At 35.4% G+C, this 17,252-nt stretch overlaps 1 protein-coding gene across 7 annotated transcripts in view; it reads right to left on the bottom strand.

Moving 5' to 3' along the window:
* Positions 1–17,252, bottom strand: part of LOC119562580 — a 287,979-nt gene that overhangs the window by 86,081 nt on the left and 184,646 nt on the right. The window lies entirely within an intron of this gene.

Raw genomic sequence — 17,252 nt, 5'->3', positions numbered from 1 at the left:
TTTATTTCATGAAATGGGCTGATTCGTGTGTGCATAAACACCGTTTCATGAATTAGACAACACACGAAAGATGACTAAGAAATCAACCTCAAAGCGTAAAATGGTGACAATTAAAATCCGGTAACTCTATATAATTATCGGAGTTGCCAGATCGATATACCTTACATTAAACAAATAATTTTTTCATTCAATGCCAATGGAAACTATTTTTCATCTTCTATTTTGACGGAAGAAAAAATGATATTCTGGCCTGCACACACTTTATCCTTAATACTAGCAAGATTATTTCAAGCGAATCGAAAAAAATAATCTGTTTAATAATCGCTCACACCTTTTTCAACCGGTCCGGCACCACTGTCAGCTGAGTTTGATAAAATGCATGAATTCGGCCGTGTCTCATAAACAGGAGCCAATTTTATTTTACGCTTTTAAGAAATCATGAAACCCTTAGCATAAACATAGTATTTAATAGTTTCCGAGATCAATCGATAATACGGACAGACGGCACTTGAAACACCATGAATGTGAATAAATGTGCGAAATGTGTTGAACATAGCTATTATGCACATAGCAAAAATTAACGTTACAGAAATCCATGTTATTTAATATGGGAACACTTGGTTTTGGGACCAGGCTAGGTCCTTTCAGAGGATTAAAAGTGAATAACAATTATTCTTTCGGCAGTATATACACACGTGAATATATACACTTGTCAGAAAATGTATGCGTACAAACATGCTCTAACATTTTGAAGTAAAAACAAGGAAGAACGCTATAGTCGAGTACCTCGACTATCAGATACCCGTTACTCAGCTAAAGGGACCAAAGGAAAATGGAGATATGCAAGCAGCAAAGTGAGATTGAAATGCGTCACCTACCGGCGGTAGACAGATTTAAGCGTTGTGGGCGTTAGAGTGGGCGTGGCAAAGTTTTTTTGGATCAATCAATAGGTATTGACGAGACCAATACATTTCAGTTAAAATGTATCTAGTATCTTGCATAATTTTTATGTGGGCGCCACAGGCTTGGGCGGTTTGTGGGCGTTAGAGTGGGCGTGGCATATTCGCATAACAAACTTGCGCTGCGTACAAGGCTACGGAATCTAAATCTGAAATCTCAATACTCTATCTTTGATAGTTTCCGAGATATCCGCGTTCATACTAACGATTTTTTGAAGTTTGTGGGCGTTAAAGTGGGCGTGGCAAACTTTTTTTGGGTCAATCGGTAGGTATTGATAAGAACAATTTATTTCAGTTTAAATTTTTACAAATTCAAAACTGTAGAAGCCACAGTTTTGGGCGGTTTGTGGGCGTTAGAACGGGCGTGGCACTCTACTGAAACAAACTTGCGCTGCGTAAGAAGCTCAGGAATCTGCACGCCAAATCTCAATAGCCTACCTCTTATAGTATCTAAGATCTCATCCAGACGGACAGACGGACAGACAGACATGGCTAGATCGACTCGCTTAGTGATCCTGATCAAGAATATATATACTTTATGGGATCGGAAACGCTTCCTTCTGCCTGTTACATACTTTCCGACGAATCTAGTATACCCTTTTACTCTACGAGTAACGGGTATAAAAATAACTAGAAGACGCACTCAATCCATTTTCATACACGATTAAGTATGAGAGAAAACAAATAAAAAAAAAAATAACACCACTATAAAATATTGTCGTTATAGATTTATGAACCGTTAAAAATTTCTACTTTCGGAGGCTCCCACTTCAAGGTTTATTTAATGATCGACCTAACAAAATTTTCTATTTTTTTCTTCTTGTTATCTGAAGTTGTTGCGGAGGCAAATATAATGACGGCGGAAATAATTAAAAATATAATAGAACGTGGCGATTACACCGTAGCTTTAACTCACAAGGGCAAAAGTTTTTTGTTATTTGAACAATATTTTGTGAAATTATACAAGAAGACCAAACTGTCCTTGGAGGCTGGATTTTTTGCAGCACATGCAGAAAAGTGCTGAAGTTTGTTGTCAACCAAACTTTAAATTTGTCAAGACACAAATGTTGTATGTCTTTAAGACAACCCTTGGAAGAAAACAAAGTTTCTAGCTTGGACAAAAAATTAGCTATAGAGAAATTCAGCTAATGGGTTGTTGAGGATTGTCGCCCGTTTTCCGCAGTGAGCGGAAATGGATTTCGCAATCTGGCGAAATTCTTTATACAAATTGGTGCTGCTTATGGGGCGAACGTCGATATTGATGACCTACTGTCGGACGCAACGACATTAAGCCGAAATGCGGAAAAAGATGCGGAAGAAAATTGGACAATTATCTCCAAGGAACTAAACGAAGCAGTGGATAATGGAGGAGTATCGGCAATGATTGATATGTGGACAGATCAGTACGTCAACAGAAATTTTTTAGGTGTCACATTGCCTTATTTAAAATACCTAAAATTGTATGACATTATTCTGGGCTGAAAATCGATGGACTTCGAAAAATCGACAGGTGAAAATATTCTTAACAAACTAAAAACTATTTTTGCACATTTTGATATTGAGGACATTGCCAATATTAAATTTATAACAGATAGGGGGGATCAAATATAATGAAAGCATTGACGCAGAATATACGATTGAATTGTAGTAGCCATTTACTTTCAAATGTTCTAGAAAAATCATTTGAAGAATCGTATGAGCTACAAGAAACTTTACCCTTATGTAAAAAATCGTAAAATATTTTAAAAAAGCGAATTTGCAACATCGGCTAAACACAACATTAAAAAACTCTTGCCCTACTCGATGGAATTCAAATTATACTGTGCTTAATTCTATAGTGGATAACTGGACAACAGTTAATCAAATATTATGTGACTCTGAGGGAGGTCATAAATTGATTAGCGTTAATATACGTACTTAAGAATAACAGTAATCTTGCTTGAAGATTACGAGAGAATTTTTAAAGAATTACTAACGTGTAGTTCTCCTTCTTTATGCTTTGCCTCTATTGCGAAAATTAAAAAACTTTGCGAACCGAACGTTGAAGACGTTTCACCAATATCCGTTCTTAAGGAAAGAATTTTAATTAAAGTACATACGATTTGGAAAGAAAACTTAAGTATTTGGCACAAAGCTGCATTTTTTTTTATATCCACCTGCTGCAGTTATGGAACATGAGGATATAATACAAATAAAACAACAAGAACAAATTTTCCAGTAACAATAGTTTTTCGAGTAATGAATCAAGTCCAGCAAGTCCAATTTGTCCATTGACAACCATTGATAACTCTAAAAATCAAACGCTGTGCCAAAAACCCAATTTTTCTTTTCTCACCTGGTGGCTTTTTAAAAAACAGTTCCAAAAAGCTTTTGGAAATAGAAAGTTACTGTACAGAGAGAGTTTCTTTAAGCGAGTACTTTGAGCCCATTGAATGGTGGAAAAGCAAGGAAAACTGTTATCCTCTTTTATCTAAGTTAGCATTGCAACTTCTTACTATACCATCGAGCAGTGCAGCGGCCGAGAGAGTTTTTTCTTAAGCGGGCAATGTTATTACAGAGAAAAGAAATATATTAAATCTGATTAGATTAAAATAAACCTAAGTCTGTTGATAATTTACTTTTTCTCCATTCGTATTATAATTGTTGGGATTCTACGTTTAAATAAGTTCAATCGATGTTATTTAGTTTAAATTATATTATTCTTTATTTAGCACACCACAACCAACCACAGACTTAGAGATCAAGGAAGTAAGAGAAGGATTATCCGCGTGGCTTACACTTTAGTGTTACCAGATATCAATAATGTTATAATGCTGTTTTTGGTATATTCTAAATTATAATGGGGATATTCTAGTGCACATTAAATAATAATACATTTAAATACAAAATAAAATAAATCAAACGACCTAAAGCTGCAAAAAATATATTAAATAATAAATAATTAAAAATTAAGTAATATGCAATATGCAAAATATATATATTAAGTACTAAATAATTAAAAATATAGTAATATGCAATAAAGCAAAAAAAAAATATATGTTAACTAATAAATAATTATAAAGCAAGTAATAGGCAATGAAGCAAAATTATGTTAAATAAAATGTAAGATCAATAGAAACAATTTTTTTCATTTAGCGACGCATTTGGAGCAGCAGGTAGTAAAAAAACAACTTAAGTGAAGGTTGCAAAAAAGATACCCTAATACTCAACACACTCAATACAATTTTTGACTTTTTTTTTGTGTTTTTCCTTTCACCCATCCTTCTTGCGACGCTAACGCGCTGGCATGCGCACACACGCTTGTTAAAAAAACTACCTGATCTATACCCTTCAGTTCCAAAAAAAAAGTTTCACTTGTGAATCACCTTGGGAATCACGTGGGACATGTCCTCTTGCACAAGTGAAGAACAAGTGACGCTCCATATAGAAAATTGTATGGGATGTCCGCATTTTCACAAGTGAAAATTCAAATAAAAATTTTTCGAAGTCCTACGGGATTTCACTTGTTCCTTATACTCATTTTTCGTATGGCCTGTCACGTGCCGATGACACGTCCCAAGTGAATCCCTTGTGAAAATCAAAATTTTTCCATGAGCTTTCACTTATGAAATCACTGGCAAGTGACACGTCCCAAGTGAAATCATTTGTGAAAATCAGATTTTTTCCTATGAGTTTTCAATTATGAAAATATAGAATTTAAAATACATACATATTTAATTTAATTTTTATTCATTTTAATTAGATGTTATTATTTAAATTTTCAAAAATTGGACAATTATTGTTTCTGTTTTTTTGTTTCGTAAGCTTATTTTTAACGTTAGTCATCGCCGTTCTTAAACCTTTGTCCGCTCCTGAAAAAACATATGTTTAAAAAATGCGTTTTATTTGTTTATTTGTACATTTACCTTTTAAAGCTGTGTTTAACCCTTTGCAGGATTTTTATTGGCACAAAACATTTCGTCAAACACTTTCGGCTAACGGAACCCATTGAATACCTTCAAAATATACGTACTTTAAACTAAGATCAATGCACAACATCTTAAACTTAACGTTGCACTTACATTTTACCTGACTTTATTATATTAACTTAAAGAGACGATTAAAGTAACTCTGCTGTGCACAATTAAAATGGATGCTTTCCTTTCAATCACTCAAACAGAAAGTACCAAGTCTTCTTCTCACCCCTTTACTCGATTTCCATTGTTTTCTCTTCGCTGTTGGCGCGTGCCACTGCACCTATACCCTTTCTAAAGCGAAAAATATCCGACTATATAACTTTTACTTCTTGAGTAAAAAATACAAGCAAAATTTAGTGCATGTTCACGACGCAAACTTTCGTCACCCACAAAATCATAATCACACCAGAAAATCCAAAAGAGTTTTTTGTTTTATTTTGATTAATTAATTCTTAATAAATTCTAATCAAAAACAATGATGATAAAGATGAATTCGAAGAAACTAAAAGTAAAAACGAAAAAACCTCGCATAAACTCAATTTTGCACGTTGGCACTTTTTCACCTATTTTCGCTTTCTTACTTCTCTTATCAGCATAAATCTGCAGAATTCACCGTTATATTTGTTTTCGTATTATTTTTGATGTTCGTAGCGCAGATTAAAACGTGTTTCAGACTAAGCAAAGTGTTTTTGAACTAGCTTGTAATTATAAACAATTTTCAAGCATAAAAATGAGAAAATTGTCTGAAGCAATTGAAAATAATGTTGTAAGCCTGACCGAGAATGGTTGTACTTCACGTGCAATTTCCAAGAGGCTTGGTATAAGCCGATCGGCGGTAATCGCAGTTCAAAAGAGACGGAATGTGACTCCCAAAGCGCAAGTCGCAGGACGTAAAAAATTATTGAAGGAGTCAGATGCTCGACTAATGATGTCTGAGATGAGAAGGAACAAGCTTCTAACACCAAAGGGTGCTTCTTTGGCTATTAACAAGAATGTAAGCGAATGGACTGCTAGAAGAGCACTGCGAGACATCGGATATATTTCAAGTGTAAAAAAAAACAAACCTGCATTGTCCGATAAAAATGTTACAGCGCGATTGAAATTTGCAAGGGCACACAAAAGTTGGACTGTTGACGATTGGAAACGTGTTGTCTGGTCTGACGAGTCAAAATTTAACCGTTTTCAGTCTGACGGAAAACAATACTGCTGGCGTAGACCCGGAGAAAAAATACAGAGACACCATTTAAAACAAACTGTAAAACATGGTGGTGGAAATATAATGGTTTGGGGATGCTTCACATGGTGGTATGTTGGCCCTCTGCACTTAATAAAAGGTATTATGCGGAAAGAGGACTACCTACAAATTTTGCAAACCAATCTTACCAATTTTATTGAAAAATGTGCTTATCCCGAAACAGAAATTGTTTTTCAACAAGATGGGGTTCCGAAGCACACTGCGAAAATTGTTAAGGAATGGATTGGAAAGCAAAATTTTAAATTGATGGAGTGGCCAGCACAAAGTCCCGACCTCAATCCCATTGAAAATCTTTGGTCAATCGTGAAAAGACGGCTCGGGCAGTACGAAGCAGCTCCATCAAACATGGCCAACCTTTGGGAGCGTGTTGAAGCAGAATGGAGTCGTATTCCTAAAGATATTATTGAAAATTTGGTAGAAAGCATGCCACGTACAGGAAGTCATATCAAATAAAGGTCTTTGGACGAAATATTAATATTATTATACCCGTTACTCGTAGAGTAAAAGGGTATACTAGATTCGTCGGAAAGTATGTAACAGGCAGAAGGAAGCGTTTCCGACCCCATAAAGTATATATATTCTTCATCAGGATCACTAGCCGAGTCGATCTAGCCATGTCCGTCTGTCCGTCTGTCCGTCTGTCCGTCTGTCCGTCTGTCCGGATGAACGCTGAGATCTCGGAAACTATGAGAGCTAGGCTATTGAGATTTGGCGAGCAGATTCCTGAGCTTCTTACGCAGCGCAAGTTTGTTTCAGTAGAGTGCCACGCCCACTCTAACGCCCACAAACCGCCCAAAACTGTGGCTCCTACAGTTTTGATGTTAGATAGAAAATTTTAACTGAAATGTATTAGTCTTGTCCATACCTATCGATTGACCCAAAAAAAATTTTTCTACGCCCACTCTAACGCCCACAAACCTCCCAAGAAAAAAAGCTATGACGTCAGAGCCAGACAGTGCGAAATGTTTTTACGCGTGTATGTGTGTGTATGTAAATAGTTGCCGGCCGAACTTAGCGGCAAAGAGAAAAGCACTGCCGGCGCTCAGAGAGAGCAAAGTGCGCGGCTAACTTATTCTATTGAACAATGAATTTGTCACGCCTACCCTAACGCACACAACGCTTAAATCTGTCTTCAGCCGGTAGGTGGCGCATTTAAATCTCGCTTTGCTGCTTGCATATCTCCATTTGCCTTTGGTCCCTTTAGCTGAGTAACGGGTATCTGATAGTCGAGGTACTCGACTATAGCGTTCTCCCTTGTTTTAATAATTTAAACTTTTTGAAACGTGCAAAATTGAGTTTATGCGGCGTTTTTACGTTTTTACTTTTAGTTTCTTCGAATTCATCTGTATCATCATTGTTTTTGTTTAGAATTTATTAAGAATTAAATAATCAAAATAAAACAAACAAGGAAGAACGCTATAGTCGAGTGCCTCGACTATCAGATACCCGTGACTCAGCTAAAAGGACCAAAGGGAAATGGAGATAAGCAAGCAGTAAAGCGAGATTGAAATGCGCCACCTACCGGCGGTAGACAGATTTAAGCGTTATGGGCGTTAGAGTGGGCATGGCAAACTTTTTTTAAATCAATCGATAGGTATTGACGAGACCAATACAGTTCAGTTAAAATTTTGTATCTAGCATGAAAATTGTGGGCATCACAGGCTTGGGCGGTTTGTGGGCGTTAGAGTGGGCGTGGCATATTCGCGTGACAAACTTGAGCTGCGCACAAGGCTACGGAATCTCTATCTTTGATATTTTCCGAGATATCCACGTTCATCCTTACGATTTTTTGAAGTTTGTGGGCGGTTTGTGGGCGTAAAAGTGGGCGTGGCAAACTTTTTTTTTATTAATTGATAGGTATTGATGAGAGCAATACATTTCAGTTAAAATTTTTATTCTAGCATCATAACTGTAGGAGCCACAGTTTTGGGCCGTTTGTGGGCGTTAGAGTGGGCGTGGCACTCTACTGAAACAAACTTGCGCTGCGTAAGAAGCTCAGGAATCTGCTCGCCAAATCTCAATAGCCCTTATAGCTCTTATAGTTTCCGAGATCTCAGCGTTCATCCGGACAGACAGACGGACATGGCTAGATCGACTCGGCTAGTGATCCTGATCAAGAATATATATACTTTATGGGGTCGGAAACGCTTCCTTCTGCCTATTACATACTTTCCGACGAATCTAGTATACCCTTTTACTCTACGAGTAACGGGTATAAAAACTCTTTTGGATTTTCTGGTGTGATTATGATTTTGTGGGTGACGAAAGTCTGTGTCGTGAACATGCACTCAATTTTGCTCACCACTGTATATGTTTTTCAATTCCGTTATTTGTGCCCGGCAATATTCCAGTTTCCTTTGCCCACAATTGTACTCTTGAAACAATTCCAGTCGATATTTCAGTGCTAATATTCAACTAAAATATTTCTCAAATATATTTTAAATTCCAATTGTGCGTAAAATATAGCCCAGCCACAGTAAAAAAATTCCAGATCATACAACTTTTCCTTAAGACTTGCACTCCTTATTTTGTACTGCGTTCCAGCTGCGTGTGTATATGTATTTGCATAAATACTCTTTCTAATACAGTCCACAATAACTACTTTTTCTAATACAGTCCACTCCAACCTTTTCTCGACCTACAAATACGGCTAAATTATTTCTAAAATTAAAAACAAAGTTACAATATCCACAAATTTACTCCAGTAAATCGTCTGCAACTTAGTTGTGCAGGTGACAAACAAACGCACCGACAAACAAACATAATCGAAGTCTTTACAATTCCCGCAGCGTTATTCCGCTATTCGCACCCCACATATGTACATATATGTACAGTGTACATACATATTGTATATCAATATTTTTGCCGGTGCGCACAGTGGGTTAAGGGCTCACAATAAAAGTTCCTTCCAAACAAACAAAATTAAAGTCCGTAATTCTTTAAGCCTAGTACTCACATCGACGAAAACCGCGAGCTAACCATAGGAGTAAGCGAGAGGCAAACAGGCGGCTAAAGGCTTTCGTCGGGTCTGTTTTTCAGAGTGGTACTCAGATGAGCTAAGGAAATACCAGAAAAAATACCAGATTTCGGGAGTGAATTTTCGATGAACGCCGTTAGCCGCGGCCCAAAGAATAAGAAATTTAATCTTTGGCGGTGTTCGTGCAGAAGCGGTGGGGAATTGAAAAATTTTAAATGGAAGAAAAACCCCAAAAACGGTTAAAGGAGGTCAGTGCAGATGAAAAAGGATGCCTAATCCAAGCTGTTGCCCATTGACCGACAGGAAGCAATACCACAACAGGGGCAAATCCGCACAATAGTTGAAGTGCTGGAGGAGATCCTTTAGAGAATCCCAGTGGGAAGGAACATGCCGAGTGGGACTTCGCTCTCTACATGGACATCCTGCCGGGCGTGTCCTGGCAAAGAAAGTAAGATCTTGCCAAAATAATTTAGTTGCGTTTTACTAATAGAAGTATCTTTTCAGTAGAACCACCAGTAATATGATCTCCGAAGACCTCTCCATTAGGACTCCGTACACTATAACCACCAGCTACTTGGCAGCGGAGCTGGAGGACGCGCTGGCTTCTACAGGGAGGAGGAAAATAGGGCGCCCGCTAAGGAACAGTTGGAGAAGTTATGTCCAGCCACTGCCAGGATGCTGGGCGACTTCCTGCAGCATCAGCGGATAAACCCTGTTCCCAATCCGGCTCCCACTTCCTCAAGGTCCAATATGCCTATTGGGACTCGGAGCTGGACTGCGGTGGCGCGGTAAAGATGGCGAAGAATCCGTGGGACGAAAAGGAAGCTTTAAACAACTAATTTACATAAATAAAAACATTCGTTGAACATTCCATCTATTTTTAGTTGAATTTCTTTGTGTACCAGCAGACTGCTCCTTTTTAAATTTCTCCAATTGTTTTGATTTTCGTTTGGCAACAAACCCAGCTGCTTGTCAGTAAGACCATGCTACTTGCATTGCGGGTGAACTTTAAAAACTTCGGTCACACTACAAAGAATAAGATTTTTTGACTAGTGAAACTCTTAGCCGATCTGAGTACTAGGCTTTACATAAGTCCGACCATCCGATATAAGAAATATTTATTGACTTTGCCTATCCGACAGTGTGACCGTATATATTTACAATCTTGATTGGTTCCTAAATTCCAATTGGATTCTAGCCCGTTTCCTTACTTCTGGATTACAAATTTTAAATTACTTTACGTCATGACGTAAACATCAAAAACACGTACAACATCAGTCAAATCCGCTTTAACCCGATTTATGGCCACAGCTGACTGTCTGATCCACTTTGAGGCCACTGTGAACGCTCCAGGTGCTCCTACCCCAACGTTATCCGCCTGTAAAATCCGACGCGATCACTTAAATTCCTTGTGGAAAACGGTAAAGGCAGCATACGACATATGCTCCGACTGTATTATAACTGTCTGGCCGCAGACACGAAATCCATACTAAAATCCAAGTATTACCAAACGTACTCCACCTATGAAATGTTTGCAGCGCAGCTCATGGAACAAATCCAAAAAGGCTCCTCCCAAATACCTCAACCACCAGTAACTCCGTCCCAAAATTGCACGTCTTATGGCTGTCGGCTCCCTCCTATCGACACAGAGGTTTTCTCTGGCGATTATCTTCGCTGGCCGACTTTCCGGGACCTTTTCACGGCAATATACAACGACAATCCGTCTAACGCCCGTTGAAAAATTATTCCACTTAAATTCAAAAACAAGTGGCGAAGCTCATTCCATAGTTTCGAGATCCCCACTCACCAATGATGGCTTTCGCTCATCCTGGAAAAACCTAACTGTTTCGAAAATAAGCGATTGCAGGTGAACAGTCACCTGAAAACACTTTTCAATGTGCAATCCATAGCACAGGAGTCGGGAGCAGCCTTAAAAGAACTTTAACGCACTTTTCAAGGTTGCTTAACTTTCTTAAAATTTTCCGGTGTTAATATTGAGAATTGGGACCCTATCCCGGTTTATATGTGCTCGACAAAACTACCAAAGCTCACCCTCTCATTATGGGAGCAATCCATCCAAAATAAAGCCGAAATTCCTACGTGGCTTGAGCTTGATTCCTATTTGACGGAGCGCCATCGAACTCTTGAGGCAGTCGATAGTTTCAGATCTGCCAATTTCCTCCACGTCCAGTCCAAAGACACAAATCGAGTGGCAGAATTTCCAAAAATAAATTCCTTCAACACAAGGTTAGTTCCGATACCCAAAGGCTGCGATCTGTGTTCGAGGAAAAACCATCTCATGCGTATATGTCCACGCTTCCTACAAATGACGGTAAACGATCGCCTAGCCTATATTCAAAGGAAGCAGTTGTGCTCCAATTGCTTTGCAAGTAGCCATCAATTCCGTGATTGCACAAGCGCTCACAACTGTCTCACTTGCCAAGATCGGCATCACACATTGCTGCATCGAAACAGCGGTCCTACTACTCTGCCGATTCCATCCGACCCTCCAAGGCCAGTATCCGCCTCAGTTCCACACACTATTTCGTCCTATTCAACGCAAGTTTCCGTACAAAAAGTCCTTCCTAAAAATACTCCATCCGAATATTGGGTTCCATACCCCGCCTTGGATGGCAGACGTACTCGAGGTATTAAATCCTACGTCAAAAAGGGCGTTTAATTTCAGGAGGCAGTGTCGAGCGGCAGTTTTTATCCAGATGTCTTCATATCGCGCGCTCGCACTGCCGTCCGCTCTCCCTCTCCATCTCTCCCCTAAGTCTCCGCTCCGCTCTGGAGCGCCTAAGTTAAGTTAGGCTTAATGAGGTCTGATTTCAAAGTGTACGAATAAACACCTATGCCCGTCGCGCAAAAAAACCCCAAAGTACCCCCATGTTTTTTTGCGTATCCTCCGTTCCTGGGACTTCATCTATTTCAGCGATCAAGCCACCCCGCCCCAACACATAGTGTCAACACTTATTTTCAATGGGTAATATTTCCTAATACCTACAAAAGTAATCTATGAATATATGTACAATGTACATTATGTAATTGTTACTTAGCTACTAAAATGTTCTAAGAATTGTAAGAAAAGTTTTTCTTTCATTAGTTTTAAGTAAATAAATATATAATTCTAAAAAATGAATAAAGACTATAATAAACTTTCAGGTTCCACTTCGGCTTAACTTTATTCTAAAAAGGTATGGGTTGTTTACATTCACATTCTAATAAGAATGAAACATCTAATATGAATATAAAACTTTTTAATAACAAGTCTTATCGCATCAATTACCTTTTTTAATAGCACCAGTTTGGAATCTCAAGGGCTGTATAGATTCAGATTCCAAGAGAAATCTGTTGTTTCTTACATTTCCCGCCGAACTAGCGGGTTTTTCCAAAGTGGTAGAACAAATAGATAAAGTTTCCTATTTCGATTAGCTTCATGCAAGTAAAGGACCCTAAAACCATAACAGATTTTCCGTTTGAAAAAATCTAATAAGAATATTTTTCATCAAATTTGTTTTTTTCTTGTTTATTCCCATAAGTATGAAATATTTCGTATACGGAGCTGAAACGAGTTGCACTTTTTATCGCTTAATATCTTCCAAACGGTTATTTTTAGGGGAAAAAGTGTAATAAATCTAAAGTTGAGGAATCACAAGGGCTATATGATTTAAAATTTAAAAAAAAATCGTTCGACTCAATTTTGAGAAAATAGTCAAAAAGTGGTTTTAAAAAATAACTTTTTGTCATATCTCTAAATCTATTATATTCAGACAATTTTACTGTATGAAGAGTATTCAGCAAATTAAATTATCTTTTCAGAGATATATAGCACATTTCTAAAGCATTAGTTGTTTAGATACTATAAGCATTTTAAATCTGTCTTTTGTTTTTTTTTCCGCTAAACTAGCGGGTTTTTCCAAAAGTCGTAAAACAAACGGTTTCTATTTCAAGCTACTTTATACTCCCATAGGGTTTCCAAATTCCTAAAACTAAGATGGAATGCATACAAACCTACAAACAAAGGGACAAACATTTTCATTTTGAGAAGAAGAAAACCTTGTTTTTTGAATTACTTTTGAACGGAACATCGGATTTCAACAAATGAGGTGTCATTCGACGCGTATTCTCAGTAAAAATAAAACTAGCTAAACAGCCGGGGGCTTTTATCTCCACCGTATCCAGCAGCTCCAATTTTCTTAATTTATACTTTTAAACTTTCACCGCTTTTTCTCTTAAACAAATCTATATCTTGAAAGTCTTGGTATGCAATCTTCTTGCGTTTTTGCGATACCTTTCGATTGGTGTATCACTCGTTACGATCGGACCATAATGGCAGATTTTCAATTCTGCGGCTATATATAGTAGTTTCCTTCGCACGTTTTCTTGCGCGCTTCGCCACTACGTGTACTGCCGTCCACAGTGATAGTTGTCTTCGCACACTCTCTTGCGAGCTTCGCCACTACGTGTACTGCCGTCCACAGTGATAGAAATGATCAAAAAACAAGAAAGGAAGTTAACTTCGGCAAGCTAAAACTAAAACTAAAACTAAAACTAAAACTAAAACTAAAACTAAAACTAAAACTAAAACTAAAACTAAAACTAAAACTAAAACTAAAACTAAAACTAAAACTAAAACTAAAACTAAAACTAAAACTAAAACTAAAACTAAAACTAAAACTAAAACTAAAACTAAAACTAAAACTAAAACTAAAACTAAAACTAAAACTAAAACTAAAACTAAAACTAAAACTAAAACTAAAACTAAAACTAAAACTAAAACTAAAACTAAAACTAAAACTAAAACTAAAACTAAAATTAAAACTAAAATTAAAACTAAAACTAAAACTAAAACTAAAACTAAAACTAAAACTAAAACTAAAACTAAAACTAAAACTAAAACTAAAACTAAAACTAAAACTAAAACTAAAACTAAAACTAAAACTAAAACTAAAACTAAAACTAAAACTAAAACTAAAACTAAAACTAAAACTAAAACTAAAACTAAAACTAAAACTAAAACTAAAACTAAAACTAAAACTAAAACTAAAACTAAAACTAAAACTAAAACTAAAACTAAAACTAAAACTAAAACTAAAACTAAAACTAAAACTAAAACTAAAACTAAAACTAAAACTAAAACTAAAACTAAAACTAAAACTAAAACTAAAACTAAAACTAAAACTAAAACTAAAACTAAAACTAAAACTAAAACTAAAACTAAAACTAAAACTAAAACTAAAACTAAAACTAAAACTAAAACTAAAACTAAAACTAAAACTAAAACTAAAACTAAAACTAAAACTAAAACTAAAACTAAAACTAAAACTAAAACTAAAACTAAAACTAAAACTAAAACTAAAACTAAAACTAAAACTAAAACTAAAACTAAAACTAAAACTAAAACTAAAACTAAAACTAAAACTAAAACTAAAACTAAAACTAAAACTAAAACTAAAACTAAAACTAAAACTAAAACTAAAACTAAAACTAAAACTAAAACTAAAACTAAAACTAAAACTAAAACTAAAACTAAAACTAAAACTAAAACTAAAACTAAAACTAAAACTAAAACTAAAACTAAAACTAAAACTAAAACTAAAACTAAAACTAAAATAAAACTAAAACTAAAACTAAAACTAAAACTAAAACTAAAACTAAAACTAAAACTAAAACTAAAACTAAAACTAAAACTAAAACTAAAACTAAAACTAAAACTAAAACTAAAACTAAAACTAAAACTAAAACTAAAACTAAAACTAAAACTAAAACTAAAACTAAAACTAAAACTAAAACTAAAACTAAAACTAAAACTAAAACTAAAACTAAAACTAAAACTAAAACTAAAACTAAAACTAAAACTAAAACTAAAACTAAAACTAAAACTAAAACTAAAACTAAAACTAAAACTAAAACTAAAACTAAAACTAAAACTAAAACTAAAACTAAAACTAAAACTAAAACTAAAACTAAAACTAAAACTAAAACTAAAACTAAAACTAAAACTAAAACTAAAACTAAAACTAAAACTAAAACTAAAACTAAAACTAAAACTAAAACTAAAACTAAAACTAAAACTAAAACTAAAACTAAAACTAAAACTAAAACTAAAACTAAAACTAAAACTAAAACTAAAACTAAAACTAAAACTAAAACTAAAACTAAAACTAAAACTAAAACTAAAACTAAAACTAAAACTAAAACTAAAACTAAAACTAAAACTAAAACTAAAACTAAAACTAAAACTAAAACTAAAACTAAAACTAAAACTAAAACTAAAACTAAAACTAAAACTAAAACTAAAACTAAAACTAAAACTAAAACTAAAACTAAAACTAAAACTAAAACTAAAACTAAAACTAAAACTAAAACTAAAACTAAAACTAAAACTAAAACTAAAACTAAAACTAAAACTAAAACTAAAACTAAAACTAAAACTAAAACTAAAACTAAAACTAAAACTAAAACTAAAACTAAAACTAAAACTAAAACTAAAACTAAAACTAAAACTAAAACTAAAACTAAAACTAAAACTAAAACTAAAACTAAAACTAAAACTAAAACTAAAACTAAAACTAAAACTAAAACTAAAACTAAAACTAAAACTAAAACTAAAACTAAAACTAAAACTAAAACTAAAACTAAAACTAAAACTAAAACTAACAAGGAAGAACGCTATAGTGGAGTACCTCGACTACCAGATACCCGTTACTCAGCTAAAGGGACCAAAGGGAATTGAAGATATGCAAGCAGCAAAACGTGATTGAAATGCGCCACCTACCGGCGGTAGACAGATTTAAGCGTTATGGGCGTTGGATAGGTATTGACAAGACAAATACATTTCAGTTAAAGTTTTTTATCCAGCATAAAAATTGTGGGCGCCACAGGTTTGTTCGGTGTGTGGGCGTCAGAGTGGGCGTGGCATATTCGCGTAACAAACTTGCGCTGCGTACAAGGCTATGGAATCTAAATCTGAAATCCAAATTCTCTATATTTGATAGTTTCCGAGATGTCCGCGTTTGTGTTTAAGAGTTGGCGGTGTTAAAGTGGTCGTGCCAAACTTTTTTTTGGGTCAATCGATAGATATTAATGACTGTTGAACATTACATAGCTAATCCCTCATCACTATTGTGTTATGTACACAGCAAAAATTACCATTATGGAAATCCCTAATAAGTGAATGTTGGTCACACTGTTTCTTAGCATCTTCCTCTTTCGATCTCAGCAAGTACGTGGCTGGTTGTGTGCGGTGAAACTAACAAACAATAAATCAATCAATAAAAAGAAATCATTTAATATAAATATAAAACTTGTCGTGTATCATTTAGCAGAACATAGGAGTGAGGCTGTTGATAATTTATTTCAGTAATGAGAACAATACATTTCAGTTATAATTTTTATTCTAGGATCAAAACTGTAGGAGCCACAACTTTAGGAGGCTTGTGGGCGTTAGAGTGGGCGTGACACGCTGGTGCAACAAAGTTGCGCTGCGTAAGAAGCTCAGGAATCTCCATGCCAAATACCAATAGCCTTGCACTTTTAGTTTCCGAGATCATCCGGACGGACAGACAGACGGACATGGCTAGATCGATTCGGTTAGTGATCCTGATCATGAATATATTTACTTTATGGGGTCGGAAACTCTTCCTTCTGCCTGTTATATACTTTCCGACGAATCTAGTATACCCTTTTACTCTACGAGTAACGTGTATAAAAATACAATTTTTCCTATTTAAGTGATTAGGGTAGCTAGAATTAGCAAGAAATAGAACTATAAGTAAATTGGGGGAATTCAGCAAATAAATCAGCAATTTCGGGATCCGTAGATGCCTTAATAAAGTTTAAGCGTACCGATAATGGCGGTGCTGAAGACTTTCGCTAAGCATTAACAAAGTTATTGAAGTACCTCGGATCTTTTGAAAATTCAAATTTACATCGGTTTAAATACATGGAATAGCAATGACTGTTAAGTGCATTAAAATTATTACGAGCCATCACATATCTTTTTATAGAAGTTTGTTTTAAGGGTTCTAAGTTTTTGCAGCTCATTGGTAAGCCAAGGAGGCCTGTCTAACTTTGGAGGAAAACTATCGGGAACACATTCA

The sequence above is a fragment of the Drosophila subpulchrella genome, unplaced genomic scaffold (genome assembly GCF_014743375.2).
Source record: "Drosophila subpulchrella strain 33 F10 #4 breed RU33 unplaced genomic scaffold, RU_Dsub_v1.1 Primary Assembly Seq64, whole genome shotgun sequence".
NCBI classification, from domain to species: Eukaryota; Metazoa; Arthropoda; class Insecta; order Diptera; family Drosophilidae; genus Drosophila; species Drosophila subpulchrella.
This window is presented reverse-complemented; position numbering and strand designations above follow the sequence as displayed.